This window comes from Ranitomeya variabilis, chromosome 6 (assembly GCF_051348905.1).
Source record: "Ranitomeya variabilis isolate aRanVar5 chromosome 6, aRanVar5.hap1, whole genome shotgun sequence".
NCBI lineage: Eukaryota > Metazoa > Chordata > Amphibia > Anura > Dendrobatidae > Ranitomeya > Ranitomeya variabilis.
The window spans coordinates 128,881,823-128,900,602 of NC_135237.1; positions in this window are offsets into that span (position 1 = coordinate 128,881,823).

Below are 18,780 nucleotides of genomic sequence, written 5' to 3' on the forward strand. Positions count from 1 at the left end.
CCCCGTGCTGGAAAAAGCCTGCATCCCTTAGCCGTGGATTCTGCTCTACGTGCATTGGTCCAATAGTCTTAGCTTGTGTTTAACTCATTGTTGATTTGCATTTTCTCAGTAGCATGTATTATCAGTTATAATGCAGTGGCTTAGTGCGGTTTGTGTATAGAATCCTGTAATACTGATGTACAATGTCGACTTGCGGTATCCTTACTCATGTTCATGTGAAGAGTAGACAGGAAACATCTGCCAGCAGTAAGTAAATAGTTAATGATTTCCAGTAACTTTATTCCAACCTCTTCACAGTAGGTAGAAATGCGGAGACAGCAGTGTCATTGATTCCTGCATTATGTTATCAGTTGCATGTTTCAGTCGAGTACAGTAATATGTTCCTAGACTGTCTGGCCTCCTTTATTCAGATGGCATAGACAGACTATGCAGCTCTTAAGACTGCTAATTTTTGCATCTTTTTTTTTTATAATTTAACAATGCAATATTGAAAAGAATTAAATTCTAAATGTATGGTTTGCCTTACAGAGTACATTTAGACAAGGTGAGTGGGAGGAAGAACAGGATCACAGCTGTTACTGCAAATCTCAAATAATAACCCATGGTAGGGTCTATAAATGGAAATCAGTTTACAATTGAACTGAGAATCTGTCCCAGACGCTGTAATAATGCTCTGTATTTGAGAAAGGCACTACCATATGTTTCTTTATGCAAGTGACTCCATATGAAAAGTTGTTTTCACTCTTCACTATATGGTACTGATTACATTGTCATAAATACTGTAAGAATTATGCAAATATTCCTTGATTTGAATGTAAGAAGTATTGGACACAAAATCTCAGCTTTTAAAGTGAATGTCTCATGAAACACTGAAATAAAGATAAGTGAATGCAACATCCACACAAAACCTCCAATATAGTTAACAGATTCAGTGAAAAATTGTGAAAAGTGTGAAGGCAAAACACATGCAGCAAATATATGTACATAATAATAAGAAAGTATTTTCAGTGAGGTTTACTGAGGATGTTAAAGCTGATTTTTATAAAGCTTAACGCGTCCATACACAGTAGAGCAAAGACGTTCTGATCAGATGTGTATGTGCACCTCCCAACCTTCCTAACTAATGATATTGGGGAGAAATCAGGATCAAGCATGTGGACTTTTAATGGTTACTCCTTGTGTTCTCAGAAGAGATACATTATACTGCCCAAAGAGACGTCCAAAGGCGGCTTACCCTCAAAATTGAAAATATGCAAGTCCAGCCAATCCGCACCTATATGGGGGGCCGTATGAAATAGGTTTTGAATAGGTGTTGGTCAACAGCTATTAAATGTGTTTCTGTACATTATGAGTCAAGATGTTGGCAAATGAGCAGATATGTTTTAGCCAAATCATCACAATCTTGATCAATTTTATTGAGCCAGGAATGCCCTTAGGATCAGCAGTTGGCACATCCTTCTTTCCCGGAGAGTAGAGGTAGTTATGTGTGGTGCGTAGGTTGGCAACGGTACATAGCAAAAGTGGGAAGGGATTAGCTGATTAGTCATTACAACCAATTAAATCATTGTAATATTCAGTTATTGCACTGGGGCACTGAATAAGATAAGGTGTACCTGCATACAGACTGAATTATATTTTCGCAAAAGACTGAGCAGTAAATAGGGTTGCTAACAAGGGATCTTACACTGGACAGGCCACCTTCCATAGATGAGTAATTTTTATGACTATTCTCCTGAATCTGGCATTGCTTATTTTTGTTTCTGCACTTCCACATGCTTTAGATATGGCTCTCTCTTCCTTGCATGTAACTCCAGTCTTTTTAACGAACTTGGTGTGATACTCAATAAAACTCGTAGACAAGAGTTTCAGACCAAGCCCACTTAGAAGCACTAGAATTACATAAAGGGAAGAGAGGACCATATCTAAGGAACAGGTAAAGGAACAAAGGTAAAACATCACCAGATTCAGGAGAATAGCGACATTTCCTGCAGGTAAAATATTTTTATTACATATTTATGGCATGTGAGAGTTCCACTTTAAGCTGGCCTTGCAGTGGCTTTTGGTACCTTTTAAGAAGATTCCTACAATCTGACTAACCACTATGCCATTATCTTGTAGAGATGCACTTAAAGAGAATATAGAAGTAGGTTGAACCCTCTTAAAATGTCTATATGGGCATGTAAATCATAGGAAGTTTAATAAAATGACCCCTTGATATCTGACAATCGGGCAAGGTATCAGATATCAGACAAGGTTATTTTCCTGATTTGTTTTCTCATTGACTCTCATAGTTGTAGTCTACTTATGATGTCAATTACAGGCCTCTCTCATATTTTTAAGTGGGAGAACTTGCACAATCAATTGGTGGCTGACTAAATACTTTTTTCTCCACTGTAATTAGTTATGAAGATTCTTGTCTTGTAACTGCATTGTTACTGTTTTGCTCCTGAAAATCTAAATTTTTATTTTTATTGTTTTGTTAGTATTTTGTAAATCTACCTTTGGCTTTCAACATTGCCTGAATGTTTCTTGACATACTCTCGATCAGATTCAAGCATGTCTCAGCTTAAATCTGATCCCAGGTCTCTTCTACACGTTCCCAAAGTTGGTGCATGCTGGTAGACTCACTTGGGAATGTATACAGTTTTTTCGTCAACTCTACCCATGTGTTCTATTGCGTTGAGGTCTGGGGACTTTAGGGGCCAATCCAGCACCTCTATTTCATTGTTATTGAACCATTTCTTTGCAAATCTGAATGTATGCTTTGGGTCGCTGTCCTGCTGGAACACTATGTAGTCCTTTTCATACCCATAGTACTCAAGAGTACAAAGTAAATCATCTTGTAGGATCCTCAGATATAGCTCAGCATTGAGACCACCAAGATGGTGCACCACCACATTATGTGTGTCAGGTCCGAGCATTCCTACATGAACAGTTTCCTGGAAAGTGGATTGGTCGTCGTGGGTCAGTTGAATGGCCACCAAGGTCTCCTGATCTGACCCCCTTAGACTTTTATCTTTGGGGTCATCTGAAGGCAATTGTCTATGCTGAGAAGATACGAGATGTGCAGCATCTGAAACAACGGATACTGGAAGCCTGTGCTAGCATTTCTTCTGTGGTGTTGCTATCAGTGTTTCTAGAGTGGGAGAAGAGTGTTGCATTGACAATCCAGCACAATGGGCAGCACTTTGAACACATTTTATAAGTGGTCATAAACATGTAAATAACTCATGAAAGAATAAAGTTACATTAAAACCAAGCACACCATAGTTTTTCTTGTGAAATTCTCAATAGGTTTGATGTGTCACATGACCCTCTTCCCATTGAAAAAAATAAAGTCTGAGTTCAAAATGGCCGCCATTGGCACCACCCATCTTGAAAAGTTTTCCCTTCCCATATATTAATGTGCCACAAGCAGAAAGTTGATATCACCAACCATTCCCGTTTTATTTAGGTGTATCCATATAAATGGCCCACCCTGTACAATAAGATCTGACCAGTTATTATAGGAAGAGGTAATGACCAGATTAGAAGCAGCTGAAATGGAGCTGCATGTTTCTGACCAGCATAGAAATGATCGTTAACCTATCCAGCACCAGAGGAAAAGAAGACCTGCGATTCATTACGCGACATCACTGTCTAACTCCTGGTCTTCCAGGGGGATGTGACACTTGTGAGGCTGTGGCCTCTGATACAGCTAGGGAGTGCTGTTTGTTCTCCCCAGAATGTGCATGCAGACAGAGGAAGTCCATAGGTGTGCATGAGAGTCATGGATTTCCGGTCCAGGTTTTCCTGGTGGCTGGAGGCCACAGGTTTGTGTGTGTTTAGAAACCCTGCAGTAAGGGGTATGGGTGTGTCAGGCCGTGTCATGCCGTGTCAGGTGTGCGAGGTGCACATCAGTGTCAGTCTGGTGTGTGCTGGTCTGCAGAGTGCATGGAGGCACAGGCCAGCAGGGCCAGCACCCAGGGCAGCTGAATAGCCTGGCACCCGCAGCATACACAGAGATGCAAGTCATTCATGGTACTGGTCTCGGATGTGGACAATCCTGTGCCCGGAGGTGGATGTCCTGTGCCCGAAAGAGGACTAGCATGTGCAACGATTGCAAACAGGTGGATATGGTGCCCAGCTGCTATCCGGAGGATATCCTGAACTGTGTACAACTGTGTGAGTAAAGAGTCTGTAAAGAGACTGTGATACAGCGATGCAGGACACCCACGAGCAGGGGTGGATTAAGGGTAGCCAGGGCCCCGGGCTGTTCAGACACTGTGGGCCCCCTCCGGTCATGTGACGGGGGTCATGTGACGGGGGTCATGTTATACCCAAACCAGATTATTCCAGAAAAATGGCCGGGCCCTACTCTACTGTAACCTAGTAAATATTTGTTAAAATCTGCAATACAATTTAGGTATATTTTGACCAATAATATCACATGCAAGGAACAAATACCACCGCGCCATGACCAGACCACAAATTATAACCACAGTGATCGAATAATATCACATACAAGGAACAAATACCACTGCACCATGTCAAGACCACATACTACCACCACTTGGTGACCAAATAGCACATTCAAGGGACAAATACCACAACACCATTTCCAGACCACATATTACCACCACATAGTGACTGAATACTACAATACTGATGAATAATAAAAAAAACACAATACTATCACCATCAGTGCCATTATACACAGGAGATCTGTACTTAGTATGCAGTGTCTGTGTAGAGGTAATACAGAGATCACTGGTGGTATTATACACAGGAGCTCTGTATATAATGTATAGGTAATACAGTGATCACTGGTGACATTGTACACAGGACCTCTGTATATAGTATACAGTGTATAGTGTCAGTGTATAGGTAACACTGACTCACCAGTGACGTCTCTAGGTGAAGTCCTTCATTTTTCATCCAGCACAGACCGCCATCACTTCATTCAGCCAGGACTCATTTCTGCAGGAAATAACACAGTTATCTCGAGCTCTGCTTGCAGAACACATTACTTAATTTTTCACAACTTCTACATTACACCACATGGAGAAAAAAAGGCGATATAGTGTCACTCTGCACAGTAACAGGACCGCCCCCACATTTAAAACAGTATACTCAAAAAATAAAATAAATACATCACTGCAGTAATAATATCCCTTAATTAGCCCCTATGGTAATAATATTCCCACACCCTGGCCCCGTGTGTCTCATTCCTGGCTCCAGCCATATGTTCTCCCATCCTGCACTCATGAGTATCCATTCTGCCCCATCTGATCTCCCCATCCTGCCCCATCTGTCTCCATCGTATCCATCCCGCCCCATCTGTCTCCATCGTATCCATCCTGCCCCATGATCCAATCCTGCCCCATGTCTTTCATTCTGCCCCGTGTCTCCAATCATGCCCCGTGTCTACATTCTGCCCATGCCTCCAGTCCTGCCCCCAGTGTGTCCAGCAATCTGCCCCAGTGTGTCCAGCATATTACCCCAGTGTGTCCAGCAATCTGCCCCAGTATATCCAGCATATTGCCCCAGTGTGTCCAGCATTGCCCCCAGACAGTGTCTCCAGCAATCTGCCCCAGTGTTTGACTCCAGCATATTGCCCCAAGTGTGTCCAGCATTGCCCCCAGACAGTTTGTCCAGCAATCTGCCCCAGTGTGTCCAGCAATCTGCCCCAGTGTGTCCAGCATATTACCACCAGTGTGTCCAGCAATCTTCCCCAGTGTGCCCAGCATATTACCACCAGTGTGTCCAGCAATCTGCCCCAGTATGTCCAGCATTGCCCCAGTGTGTCCAGCATATTACCACCAGTGTGTCCAGCAATCTGCCCCAGAATGTCCAATTGTCCAGCATTGCCCACAGTGTCCATCATTGCCCCAGTGTCTCCAGCATTGCCCCAGTGTCTCCAGCATTGCCCCCAGACAGTGTGTTCAACAATCTGCCCCAGTATGTCCAGCATATTGCCCCAGAGTATCCAGCATTGCCCCCAGTGTGTCCAGCAATCTGCCCCAGTGCCTCCAGCATATTACCCCCAGTGTGTCCAGCAATCTGCGCCAGTATGTCCAGCATTGCCGTCAGTCTGTCCAGCAATTTGCCCCAGTGTCTCCAGCATTGCCCCAGTGTCTCCAGCAATCATCTGCCCCAGTGTGTCCAGCAGTCTGCCCCAGTGTGTCCTCCAGCATTGCCCCAGTGTGTCCAGCAGTCTGCCCCAGTGTCTCCAGCATTGCCCCAGTGTCTCCAGCAATCTGCCCCAGTGTGTCCTCCAGCATTGCCCCAGTGTGTCCAGCAATCTGCCCCAGTGTCTCCAGCAATCTGCCCCAGTGTCTCCAGCATTGCCCCAGTGTCTCCAGCAATCTGCCCCAGTGTCTCCAGCAATCTGCCCCAGTGTCTCCAGCAATCTGCCCCACTGTCCCCAGCATTGCCCCAGTGTCTCCAGCAATCTGCCCCAGTGTCTCCAGCATTGCCCCCAGTGTGTCCAGCAATCTGCCCCAGTGTCTCCAGCATTGCCCCCAGTGTGTCTAGCATTGCCCCAGTGTCTCCAGCAATCATCTGCCCCAGTGTGTCCAGCAGTCTGCCCCAGTGTGTCCTCCAGCATTGCCCCCAGTGTCTCCAGCAATCATCTGCCCCAGTGTGTCCAGCATTGCCCCCAGTGTGTCCAGCATTGCCCCCAGTGTCTCCAGCATTGCCCCCAGTGTCTCCAGCATTGGCCCTAGTGTCTCCAGCAATCTGCCCCAGTGTGTCCTCCAGCATTGCCCCCAGTGTCTCCAGCATTGCCCCAGTGTGTCCAGCATTGCCCCCAGTGTGTCCAGCATTGCCCCCAGTGTCTCCAGCATTGCCCCCAGTGTCTCCAGCATTGCCCCCAGTGTCTCCAGCATTGCCCCCAGTGTCTCCAGCAATCTGCCCCAGTGTGTCCTCCAGCATTGCCCCCAGTGTCTCCAGCATTGCCCCCAGTGTCTCCAGCATTGCCCCCAGTGTCTCCAGCAATCTGCCCCAGTGTGTCCTCCAGCATTGCCCCCAGTGTGTCCTCCAGCATTGCCCCCAGTGTGTCCAGCAATCTGTCCCAGTGTCTCCAGCATTGCCCCAGGCCCCCCGGATTGCCATTCGCAAAAACAACCAAAAACGAATTCTCCTCACCTGACCTGTGCGCTCCAGCGGCGAGCTCCCTCCAGCAGCGCACACTCGCCGGCGACTGACAATGACATCAGACGCCGGCGACGTGTGCGCTGCGGCCGACTTCAGCTGCCAGTCTCCAATTGGCTGGCGGCTGTTGTTAACTATTGACGTGCGGGCGCGCGCCCGCACGTCAATAGGAAACCGCCGCAGCGCCGGAAGGGGCCCGGTGAGCAGATGAGAAGGGGCCCGATGCGGGCCCCCTCTCTCTGCCCACCGGGTCCGGGGGCACAGTACTCGGGCGGATTATCAGAGGGTCAATCTGTGCGGTAGGCCAGAGCCCCCCCACACCACTGGGCCCTGGGCTACCGCCCATATTGACCCTCTGATAATCCGACCCTGCCCACGAGAACTAGTCAGAGGAGGGCTGGTGTGTGTAGTGTCTGCAACATATGAGGCTGTGTGTTTGGAGACGTATAGAGACTGTGAGATGGTGTGCGGTCGCACAGGGAAACTGGACAAGGGAAGTCTGGCCTGTTTAGGGACCGCAAATCTAAAGCCATGTGATGTGTATTGCTTTGAACCGGTGTAAACTGGTCACTGATAATATCCACTGAAGTTATATGCATTTATGTGAACTGGACTTTCATGCTGTGAAGAAACACATTAAAAGAGACTTTTGTGTTTGAATTTGTGGGTCACTGCTTCTTCACTATGTATGATGCTACTGCAGCTTTACACACTGTCCTGATTTATATTTTACAGTATACAGGGAGACAAAGATTTTTCCACCACCAGGAGCAAATCAGTAGCAATACAATGACATGACAAGAATCTGCATAACTAATCATATGCTAAATGGTTGCACATCAAATTTATGTATGAGAAAACCAAGATGATTGTCCCTATAAAATGATAGTAGTCTCACGTTCGATGCAGTGGTGAATGGTGAGATGTGGAGTCTGAAAGTCAAAAGTTCAAAACATTGTTAAAGGGAACCTGTCAGCAGGATTGTACTCAGTAACCTACAGAAAGTGTCAGTTTGGCGCCGTTATACTGATTAAAATGATACCATGGTTGATGAAATCCATCTTGTGGTTGTTGATTAATCTTTATTTGTAGTTTTCAGTTAATAATATGCTCATGCTCCGGGACGGCCTGTGGGGGGTCTTTCTGTGCTGCTCTGCTTACATATTTTTCTGTATGGCTTATGACAGGTCACTGATCCCTCAGTGACCTACCCACTATTTTACATACTGAATATTATATGTTTTGAAAAATAATTTAAAAAATTCACATTCAGCAGACAAGCTCCAGTGGCGTAGCTTGATTGCATGTATAATGTCCATTCAATTATTGTTTTTGGTGATAAATATCTTCAGTAAAAAAAAAATTCTCTCTCAAAATGGCGCGAGCAATCCGATAGATGGTACTGCACTGCTGCCATTTTGCTAGAGGGAAAAAAAATTGCTTCCTCCAAGATAGCGCAGACAGCGAATGCACAGTAGCATCTATCGGATTGCCGATACATACTACTGTGCAGGCGCGACCAGCGCCATTTTGAGAGATAATTTTTATTCTGAATTAATGTGGAGCGCCCCCAGACGCAAGTGGCGGCAAGTGGCAATCCACAGTCTTTGCAATAAGTCACAGTCCAAGCACAATAAATCACAGTTCCAAGGCACACTGTCATGATTCCCCAATGGCATGGGAACATCAGAAACACAAAAATAACAGACTAGCTCTCGGGTGATGGAAACTCAAGCTGACCGTGACCTAAATCTACCACACAACTAACAGTAGCCAGGAAGCATTCCTACGGCTGCCTAGATGCCATGCGCCAGCCGGAGAACTAACTACGCCTGGAAGAGGAAGGAACAGACCTGGCTTACCTCTAGAGAAATTCCCCAAAGATGATAGTGGCCCCCACGTATATTAACGGTGAGTTCAGAGGAAAAGACATACACAGTATGAAGGTAGATTTAGCAAAGCGAGGTCCACTTACTAGATAGAGGAAGGATACAAAAGAGGACTTCACGGTCAGCTGAAAAACCCTTTCAAAAAACCCATCCTGAAATTACTTTAAGACTCCTGTGTCAACTCATGACACAGGAGTGGCAATTTCAGTCCACAAGAGCTTCCAGTAACAGGAAATGACAAAACTGTAAACTGGACAAGAAAAACAAAATAATAAGGACAAGAGTCCACTTAGCTGATCAGCAGACTAGTAGCAGGAACATGCAACTGAAAGACTCAGGTTACAATGATGACCGGCAAGGAAGTGACTGGAGAGCAAGGCTAAATAGGGAACTCCCAAAACTGATGGAAGCAGGTGAGCTGAGGCAGAAAAGCACACAGAAGTCTCCAGTACCACCAGCCACCACCAGGGGAGCCAAAAAGCGGATCACAACAGTACCCCCCCCTTAAGGAGGGGGCACCAAACCCTCACAAGAACCGCCAGGGCGACCTGGATGAGCCCTATGAAAGGCACGAACCAAATCCGAGGCATGAACATCAGAGGCAGCTACCCAAGAATTATCTTCCTGACCATAGCCCTTCCATTTAACCAGGTACTGGAGTCTCCGCCTGGAAATACGGGAGTCCAAGATCTTCTCTATAACGTACTCCAATTCACCCTCAACCAGCACAGGAGCAGGAGGCCCAGCAGAAGGAACCACCGGCACCTCGTATCTCCGCAACAACGACCGATGGAACACATTATGGATAGCGAAAGATGCCGGAAGGTCCAAACGAAAGGAAACAGGGTTAATAATCTCCAAAATCCTATAGGGACCGATGAACCGAGGCTTAAATTTAGGAGAAGAAACCCTCATAGGGACAAAACGGGAAGACAACCACACCAAGTCCCCAACACGAAGGCGAGGACCAACCCGACGCTGGCGGTTAGCAAACCGCTGAGTCCTCTCCTGGGACAAATTCAAATTGTCCACCACTTGTTCCCAAATCCGATACAACCGATCCACCACAGCATCTACTCCAGGACAATCCGAAGACTCCACCTGACCAGAAGAAAAACGGGGATGAAACCCCGAATTGCAAAAGAAGGGGGAAACCAAAGTGGCAGAACTGGCCCGGTTATTAAGAGCAAACTCCGCCAACGGCAAAAAGGCAACCCAATCATCCTGATCCGCAGACACAAAACACCTCAAATACGTCTCCAAAGTTTGATTAGTTCGCTCCGTCTGGCCATTAGTCTGAGGATGGAAGGCAGACGAAAAAGACAAATCAATGCCCAACCTGGCACAGAATGCCCGCCAAAATCTAGAAACGAACTGGGTACCCCTATCAGAAACGATATTTTCAGGAATACCATGCAAGCGAACCACATTTTGAAAAAACGAAGGAACCAACTCAGACGAGGAAGGCAACTTCGGCAATGGCACCAAATGAACCATCTTAGAAAAACGGTCACACACCACCCAGATAACAGACATCCTCTGAGAGACAGGAAGATCAGAAATAAAGTCCATCGAGATGTGCGTCCAAGGCCTCTTCGGGATAGGCAAGGGCAACAACAACCCGCTAGCCCTAGAACAACAAGGCTTGGCCCGAGCACACACATCACAAGACTGCACAAAAACACGCACATCACGAGACAGAGATGGCCACCAGAAGGATCTAGCCACCAAATCCCTGGTACCAAAAATTCCAGGATGACCAGCCAGCGTAGAAGAATGAACCTCCGAGATGACTCTACTGGTCCAATCATCAGGAACAAACAGTCTACCAGGTGGACAGCGATCAGGTCTATCCGCCTGAAACTCTTGCAAAGCACGTCGCAGATCTGGGGAAATAGCGGATAATATCACCCCATCCTTAAGGATACCTGTAGGTTCCGAATCACACTCTCTGTGGGGAGGGAGAGAACCAATTTTAGGCTCTTCAAAAATATCCCCAAAATCCGACAAAAATGCAGGAATCTCAGAGGGAATAGATGACGAGATAGGAACCAAAGGTATGTCCCCATGAGCCCCCCGACATCCCCAGCTTAACACAGACATAGTTTTCCAGTCCAGTACTGGGTTATGAGATTGTAACCATGGTAATCCAAGCACTAAAACATCATGTAAATTATACAACACGAGGAAGCGAATCATCTCCTGATGGTCTGGAGTCATACGCATAGTCACTTGCGTCCAGAACTGTGGTCTATTACAAGCCAGAGGTGTAGAATCAATACCCTTCAGAGGTATAGGAACTTCCAGAGGCTCCAAATCAAACCCACAGCGCCTGGCGAAGGACCAATCCATGAGACTCAGAGCGGCGCCAGAGTCCACATAGGCATCCACGGTAATAACAGATAATGAACAAATCAGAGTTACAGACAGAAGAAATTTAGACTGTAAAGTGCCAATAGAAACAGATTTGTCAACCTTCCTAGTACGTTTAGAGCATGCTGATATAACATGCGCGGAATCACCACAGTAGAAGCACAAGCCATTTTTGCGCCTATAATTCTGCCGCTCGCTTCTTGACAGAATTCTGTCACATTGCATTTTCTCTGGCGTCCCTTCAGAAGATACCGCCAAATGGTGCACGGGTTTGCGCTCCCGCAAACGCCGATCAATCTGAATCGCCATTGTCATGGACTCATTCAGACCTGTGGGCGTAGGAAACCCCACCATGACATCCTTAACGGCATCAGAAAGGCCCTCTCCGAAACCTGCCGCCAGGGCACCCTCATTCCACTGAGTAAGCACAGACCATTTACGAAATTTTTGGCAGTATATCTCAGCTTCATCTTGCCCTTGAGACAGGGCTATTAAAGCTTTTTCAGCTTGAATCTCCAAATTAGGTTCCTCATACAGCAACCCTAAAGCCAGAAAAAACGCATCCACATTGAGCAACGCAGGATCCCCTGGTGTCAATGAAAATGCCCAATTTTGAGGGTCACCTCGCAGTAACGAAATCACAATTTTAACCTGCTGAACAGGATCTCCAGAGGAGTGAGGTCTGAGAGAAAGGAATAATTTACAATTACATTTGAAATTCAGAAATCGAGATCTATCTCCGGAAAATACCTCGGGTGTAGGAATCTTAGGTTCAGAAATAGGAGTACGTATAACATAATCTTGAAAATTCTGAACCTTCGTAGCAAGATTATTTAAACCTGCAGCCAAACTCTGAGGGTCCATCCTTAAACCGGAGAGATCAGAGCCATTCAAGGATTAGAAGGAGAGAAAGGCAAGGCTGTAAATAGAGCAGAAATACAACTGAGCCAACTAAGTAGCAAACATGAGAGGAAAAAAAAAAAAAAATCTACAGACTTCTTTTACTCTCCTTTCTTCTGCCAATTACTTTAACAGTGGCCGGTCATACTGTCATGATTCCCCAATGGCATGGGAACATCAGAAACACAAAAATAACAGACTAGCTCTCGGGTGATGGAAACTCAAGCTGACCGTGACCTAAATCTACCACACAACTAACAGTAGCCAGGAAGCATTCCTACGGCTGCCTAGATGCCATGCGCCAGCCGGAGAACTAACTACGCCTGGAAGAGGAAGGAACAGACCTGGCTTACCTCTAGAGAAATTCCCCAAAGATGATAGTGGCCCCCACGTATATTAACGGTGAGTTCAGAAGAAAAGACATACACAGTATGAAGGTAGATTTAGCAAAGCGAGGTCCACTTACTAGATAGAGGAAGGATACAAAAGAGGACTTCACGGTCAGCTGAAAAACCCTTTCAAAAAACCCATCCTGAAATTACTTTAAGACTCCTGTGTCAACTCATGACACAGGAGTGGCAATTTCAGTCCACAAGAGCTTCCAGTAACAGGAAATGACAAAACTGTAAACTGGACAAGAAAAACAAAATAATAAGGACAAGAGTCCACTTAGCTGATCAGCAGACTAGTAGCAGGAACATGCAACTGAAAGACTCAGGTTACAATGATGACCGGCAAGGAAGTGACTGGAGAGCAAGGCTAAATAGGGAACTCCCAAAACTGATGGAAGCAGGTGAGCTGAGGCAGAAAAGCACACAGAAGTCTCCAGTACCACCAGCCACCACCAGGGGAGCCAAAAAGCGGATCACAACAGTACCCCCCCCTTAAGGAGGGGGCACCGAACCCTCACAAGAACCGCCAGGGCGACCTGGATGAGCCCTATGAAAGGCACGAACCAAATCCGAGGCATGAACATCAGAGGCAGCTACCCAAGAATTATCTTCCTGACCATAGCCCTTCCATTTAACCAGGTACTGGAGTCTCCGCCTGGAAATACGGGAGTCCAAGATCTTCTCTATAACGTACTCCAATTCACCCTCAACCAGCACAGGAGCAGGAGGCCCAGCAGAAGGAACCACCGGCACCTCGTATCTCCGCAACAACGACTGATGGAACACATTATGGATAGCGAAAGATGCCGGAAGGTCCAAACAAAAGGAAACAGGGTTAATAATCTCCAAAATCCTATAGGGACCGATGAACCGAGGCTTAAATTTAGGAGAAGAAACCCTCATAGGGACAAAACGGGAAGACAACCACACCAAGTCCCCAACACGAAGGCGAGGACCAACCCGACGCTGGCGGTTAGCAAACCGCTGAGTCCTCTCCTGGGACAAATTCAAATTGTCCACCACTTGTTCCCAAATCCGATACAACCGATCCACCACAGCATCTACTCCAGGACAATCCGAAGACTCCACCTGACCAGAAGAAAAACGGGGATGAAACCCCGAATTGCAAAAGAAGGGGGAAACCAAAGTGGCAGAACTGGCCCGGTTATTAAGAGCAAACTCCGCCAACGGCAAAAAGGCAACCCAATCATCCTGATCCGCAGACACAAAACACCTCAAATACGTCTCCAAAGTTTGATTAGTTCGCTCCGTCTGGCCATTAGTCTGAGGATGGAAGGCAGACGAAAAAGACAAATCAATGCCCAACCTGGCACAGAATGCCCGCCAAAATCTAGAAACGAACTGGGTACCCCTATCAGAAACGATATTTTCAGGAATACCATGCAAGCGAACCACATTTTGAAAAAACAAAGGAACCAACTCAGACGAGGAAGGCAACTTCGGCAATGGCACCAAATGAACCATCTTAGAAAAACGGTCACACACCACCCAGATAACAGACATCCTCTGAGAGACAGGAAGATCAGAAATAAAGTCCATCGAGATGTGCGTCCAAGGCCTCTTCGGGATAGGCAAGGGCAACAACAACCCGCTAGCCCTAGAACAACAAGGCTTGGCCCGAGCACACACATCACAAGACTGCACAAAAACACGCACATCACGAGACAGAGATGGCCACCAGAAGGATCTAGCCACCAAATCCCTGGTACCAAAAATTCCAGGATGACCAGCCAGCGTAGAAGAATGAACCTCCGAGATGACTCTACTGGTCCAATCATCAGGAACAAACAGTCTACCAGGTGGACAGCGATCAGGTCTATCCGCCTGAAACTCTTGCAAAGCACGTCGCAGATCTGGGGAAATAGCGGATAATATCACCCCATCCTTAAGGATACCTGTAGGTTCCGAATCACACTCTCTGTGGGGAGGGAGAGAACCAATTTTAGGCTCTTCAAAAATATCCCCAAAATCCGACAAAAATGCAGGAATCTCAGAGGGAATAGATGACGAGATAGGAACCAAAGGTATGTCCCCATGAGCCCCCCGACATCCCCAGCTTAACACAGACATAGTTTTCCAGTCCAGTACTGGGTTATGAGATTGTAACCATGGTAATCCAAGCACTAAAACATCATGTAAATTATACAACACGAGGAAGCGAATCATCTCCTGATGGTCTGGAGTCATACGCATAGTCACTTGCGTCCAGAACTGTGGTCTATTACAAGCCAGAGGTGTAGAATCAATACCCTTCAGAGGTATAGGAACTTCCAGAGGCTCCAAATCAAACCCACAGCGCCTGGCGAAGGACCAATCCATGAGACTCAGAGCGGCGCCAGAGTCCACATAGGCATCCACGGTAATAACAGATAATGAACAAATCAGAGTTACAGACAGAAGAAATTTAGACTGTAAAGTGCCAATAGAAACAGATTTGTCAACCTTCCTAGTACGTTTAGAGCATGCTGATATAACATGCGCGGAATCACCACAGTAGAAGCACAAGCCATTTTTGCGCCTATAATTCTGCCGCTCGCTTCTTGACAGAATTCTGTCACATTGCATTTTCTCTGGCGTCCCTTCAGAAGATACCGCCAAATGGTGCACGGGTTTGCGCTCCCGCAAACGCCGATCAATCTGAATCGCCATTGTCATGGACTCATTCAGACCTGTGGGCGTAGGAAACCCCACCATGACATCCTTAACGGCATCAGAAAGGCCCTCTCCGAAACCTGCCGCCAGGGCACCCTCATTCCACTGAGTAAGCACAGACCATTTACGAAATTTTTGGCAGTATATCTCAGCTTCATCTTGCCCTTGAGACAGGGCTATTAAAGCTTTTTCAGCTTGAATCTCCAAATTAGGTTCCTCATACAGCAACCCTAAAGCCAGAAAAAACGCATCCACATTGAGCAACGCAGGATCCCCTGGTGTCAATGAAAATGCCCAATTTTGAGGGTCACCTCGCAGTAACGAAATCACAATTTTAACCTGCTGAACAGGATCTCCAGAGGAGTGAGGTCTGAGAGAAAGGAATAATTTACAATTACATTTGAAATTCAGAAATCGAGATCTATCTCCGGAAAATACCTCGGGTGTAGGAATCTTAGGTTCAGAAATAGGAGTACGTATAACATAATCTTGAAAATTCTGAACCTTCGTAGCAAGATTATTTAAACCTGCAGCCAAACTCTGAGGGTCCATCCTTAAACCGGAGAGATCAGAGCCATTCAAGGATTAGAAGGAGAGAAAGGCAAGGCTGTAAATAGAGCAGAAATACAACTGAGCCAACTAAGTAGCAAACATGAGAGGAAAAAAAAAAAAAAATCTACAGACTTCTTTTACTCTCCTTTCTTCTGCCAATTACTTTAACAGTGGCCGGTCATACTGTCATGATTCCCCAATGGCATGGGAACATCAGAAACACAAAAATAACAGACTAGCTCTCGGGTGATGGAAACTCAAGCTGACCGTGACCTAAATCTACCACACAACTAACAGTAGCCAGGAAGCATTCCTACGGCTGCCTAGATGCCATGCGCCAGCCGGAGAACTAACTACGCCTGGAAGAGGAAGGAACAGACCTGGCTTACCTCTAGAGAAATTCCCCAAAGATGATAGTGGCCCCCACGTATATTAACGGTGAGTTCAGAGGAAAAGACATACACAGTATGAAGGTAGATTTAGCAAAGCGAGGTCCACTTACTAGATAGAGGAAGGATACAAAAGAGGACTTCACGGTCAGCTGAAAAACCCTTTCAAAAAACCCATCCTGAAATTACTTTAAGACTCCTGTGTCAACTCATGACACAGGAGTGGCAATTTCAGTCCACAAGAGCTTCCAGTAACAGGAAATGACAAAACTGTAAACTGGACAAGAAAAACAAAATAATAAGGACAAGAGTCCACTTAGCTGATCAGCAGACTAGTAGCAGGAACATGCAACTGAAAGACTCAGGTTACAATGATGACCGGCAAGGAAGTGACTGGAGAGCAAGGCTAAATAGGGAACTCCCAAAACTGATGGAAGCAGGTGAGCTGAGGCAGAAAAGCACACAGAAGTCTCCAGTACCACCAGCCACCACCAGGGGAGCCAAAAAGCGGATCACAACAGTACCCCCCCCTTAAGGAGGGGGCACCGAACCCTCACAAGAACCGCCAGGGCGACCTGGATGAGCCCTATGAAAGGCACGAACCAAATCCGAGGCATGAACATCAGAGGCAGCTACCCAAGAATTATCTTCCTGACCATAGCCATTCCATTTAACCAGGTACTGGAGTCTCCGCCTGGAAATACGGGAGTCCAAGATCTTCTCTATAACGTACTCCAATTCACCCTCAACCAGCACAGGAGCAGGAGGCCCAGCAGAAGGAACCACCGGCACCTCGTATCTCCGCAACAACGACCGATGGAACACATTATGGATAGCGAAAGATGCCGGAAGGTCCAAACAAAAGGAAACAGGGTTAATAATCTCCAAAATCCTATAGGGACCGATGAACCGAGGCTTAAATTTAGGAGAAGAAACCCTCATAGGGACAAAACGGGAAGACAACCACACCAAGTCCCCAACACGAAGGCGAGGACCAACCCGACGCTGGCGGTTAGCAAACCGCTGAGTCCTCTCATGGGACAAATTCAAATTGTCCACCACTTGTTCCCAAATCCGATACAACCGATCCACCACAGCATCTACTCCAGGACAATCCGAAGACTCCACCTGACCAGAAGAAAAACGGGGATGAAACCCCGAATTGCAAAAGAAGGGGGAAACCAAAGTGGCAGAACTGGCCCGGTTATTAAGAGCAAACTCCGCCAACGGCAAAAAGGCAACCCAATCATCCTGATCCGCAGACACAAAACACCTCAAATACGTCTCCAAAGTTTGATTAGTTCGCTCCGTCTGGCCATTAGTCTGAGGATGGAAGGCAGACGAAAAAGACAAATCAATGCCCAACCTGGCACAGAATGCCCGCCAAAATCTAGAAACGAACTGGGTACCCCTATCAGAAACGATATTTTCAGGAATACCATGCAAGCGAACCACATTTTGAAAAAACAAAGGAACCAACTCAGACGAGGAAGGCAACTTCGGCAATGGCACCAAATGAACCATCTTAGAAAAACGGTCACACACCACCCAGATAACAGACATCCTCTGAGAGACAGGAAGATCAGAAATAAAGTCCATCGAGATGTGCGTCCAAGGCCTCTTCGGGATAGGCAAGGGCAACAACAACCCGCTAGCCCTAGAACAACAAGGCTTGGCCCGAGCACACACATCACAAGACTGCACAAAAACACGCACATCACGAGACAGAGATGGCCACCAGAAGGATCTAGCCACCAAATTCCTGGTACCAAAAATTCCAGGATGACCAGCCAGCGTAGAAGAATGAACCTCCGAGATGACTCTACTGGTCCAATCATCAGGAACAAACAGTCTACCAGGTGGACAGCGATCAGGTCTATCCGCCTGAAACTCTTGCAAAGCACGTCGCAGATCTGGGGAAATAGCGGATAATATCACCCCATCCTTAAGGATACCTGTAGGTTCCGAATCACACTCTCTGTGGGGAGGGAGAGAACCAATTTTAGGCTCTTCAAAAATATCCCCAAAATCCGACAAAAATGCAGGAATCTCAGAGGGAATAGATGACGAGATAGGAACCAAAGGTATGTCCCCATGAGCCCCCCGACATCCCCAGCTTAACACAGACATAGTTTTCCAGTCCAGTACTGGGTTATGAGATTGTAACCATGGTAATCCAAGCACTAAAACATCATGTAAATTATACAACACGAGGAAGCGAATCATCTCCTGATGGTCTGGAGTCATACGCATAGTCACTTGCGTCCAGAACTGTGGTCTATTACAAGCCAGAGGTGTAGAATCAATACCCTTCAGAGGTATAGGAACTTCCAGAGGCTCCAAATCAAACCCACAGCGCCTGGCGAAGGACCAATCCATGAGACTCAGAGCGGCGCCAGAGTCCACATAGGCATCCACGGTAATAACAGATAATGAACAAATCAGAGTTACAGACAGAAGAAATTTAGACTGTAAAGT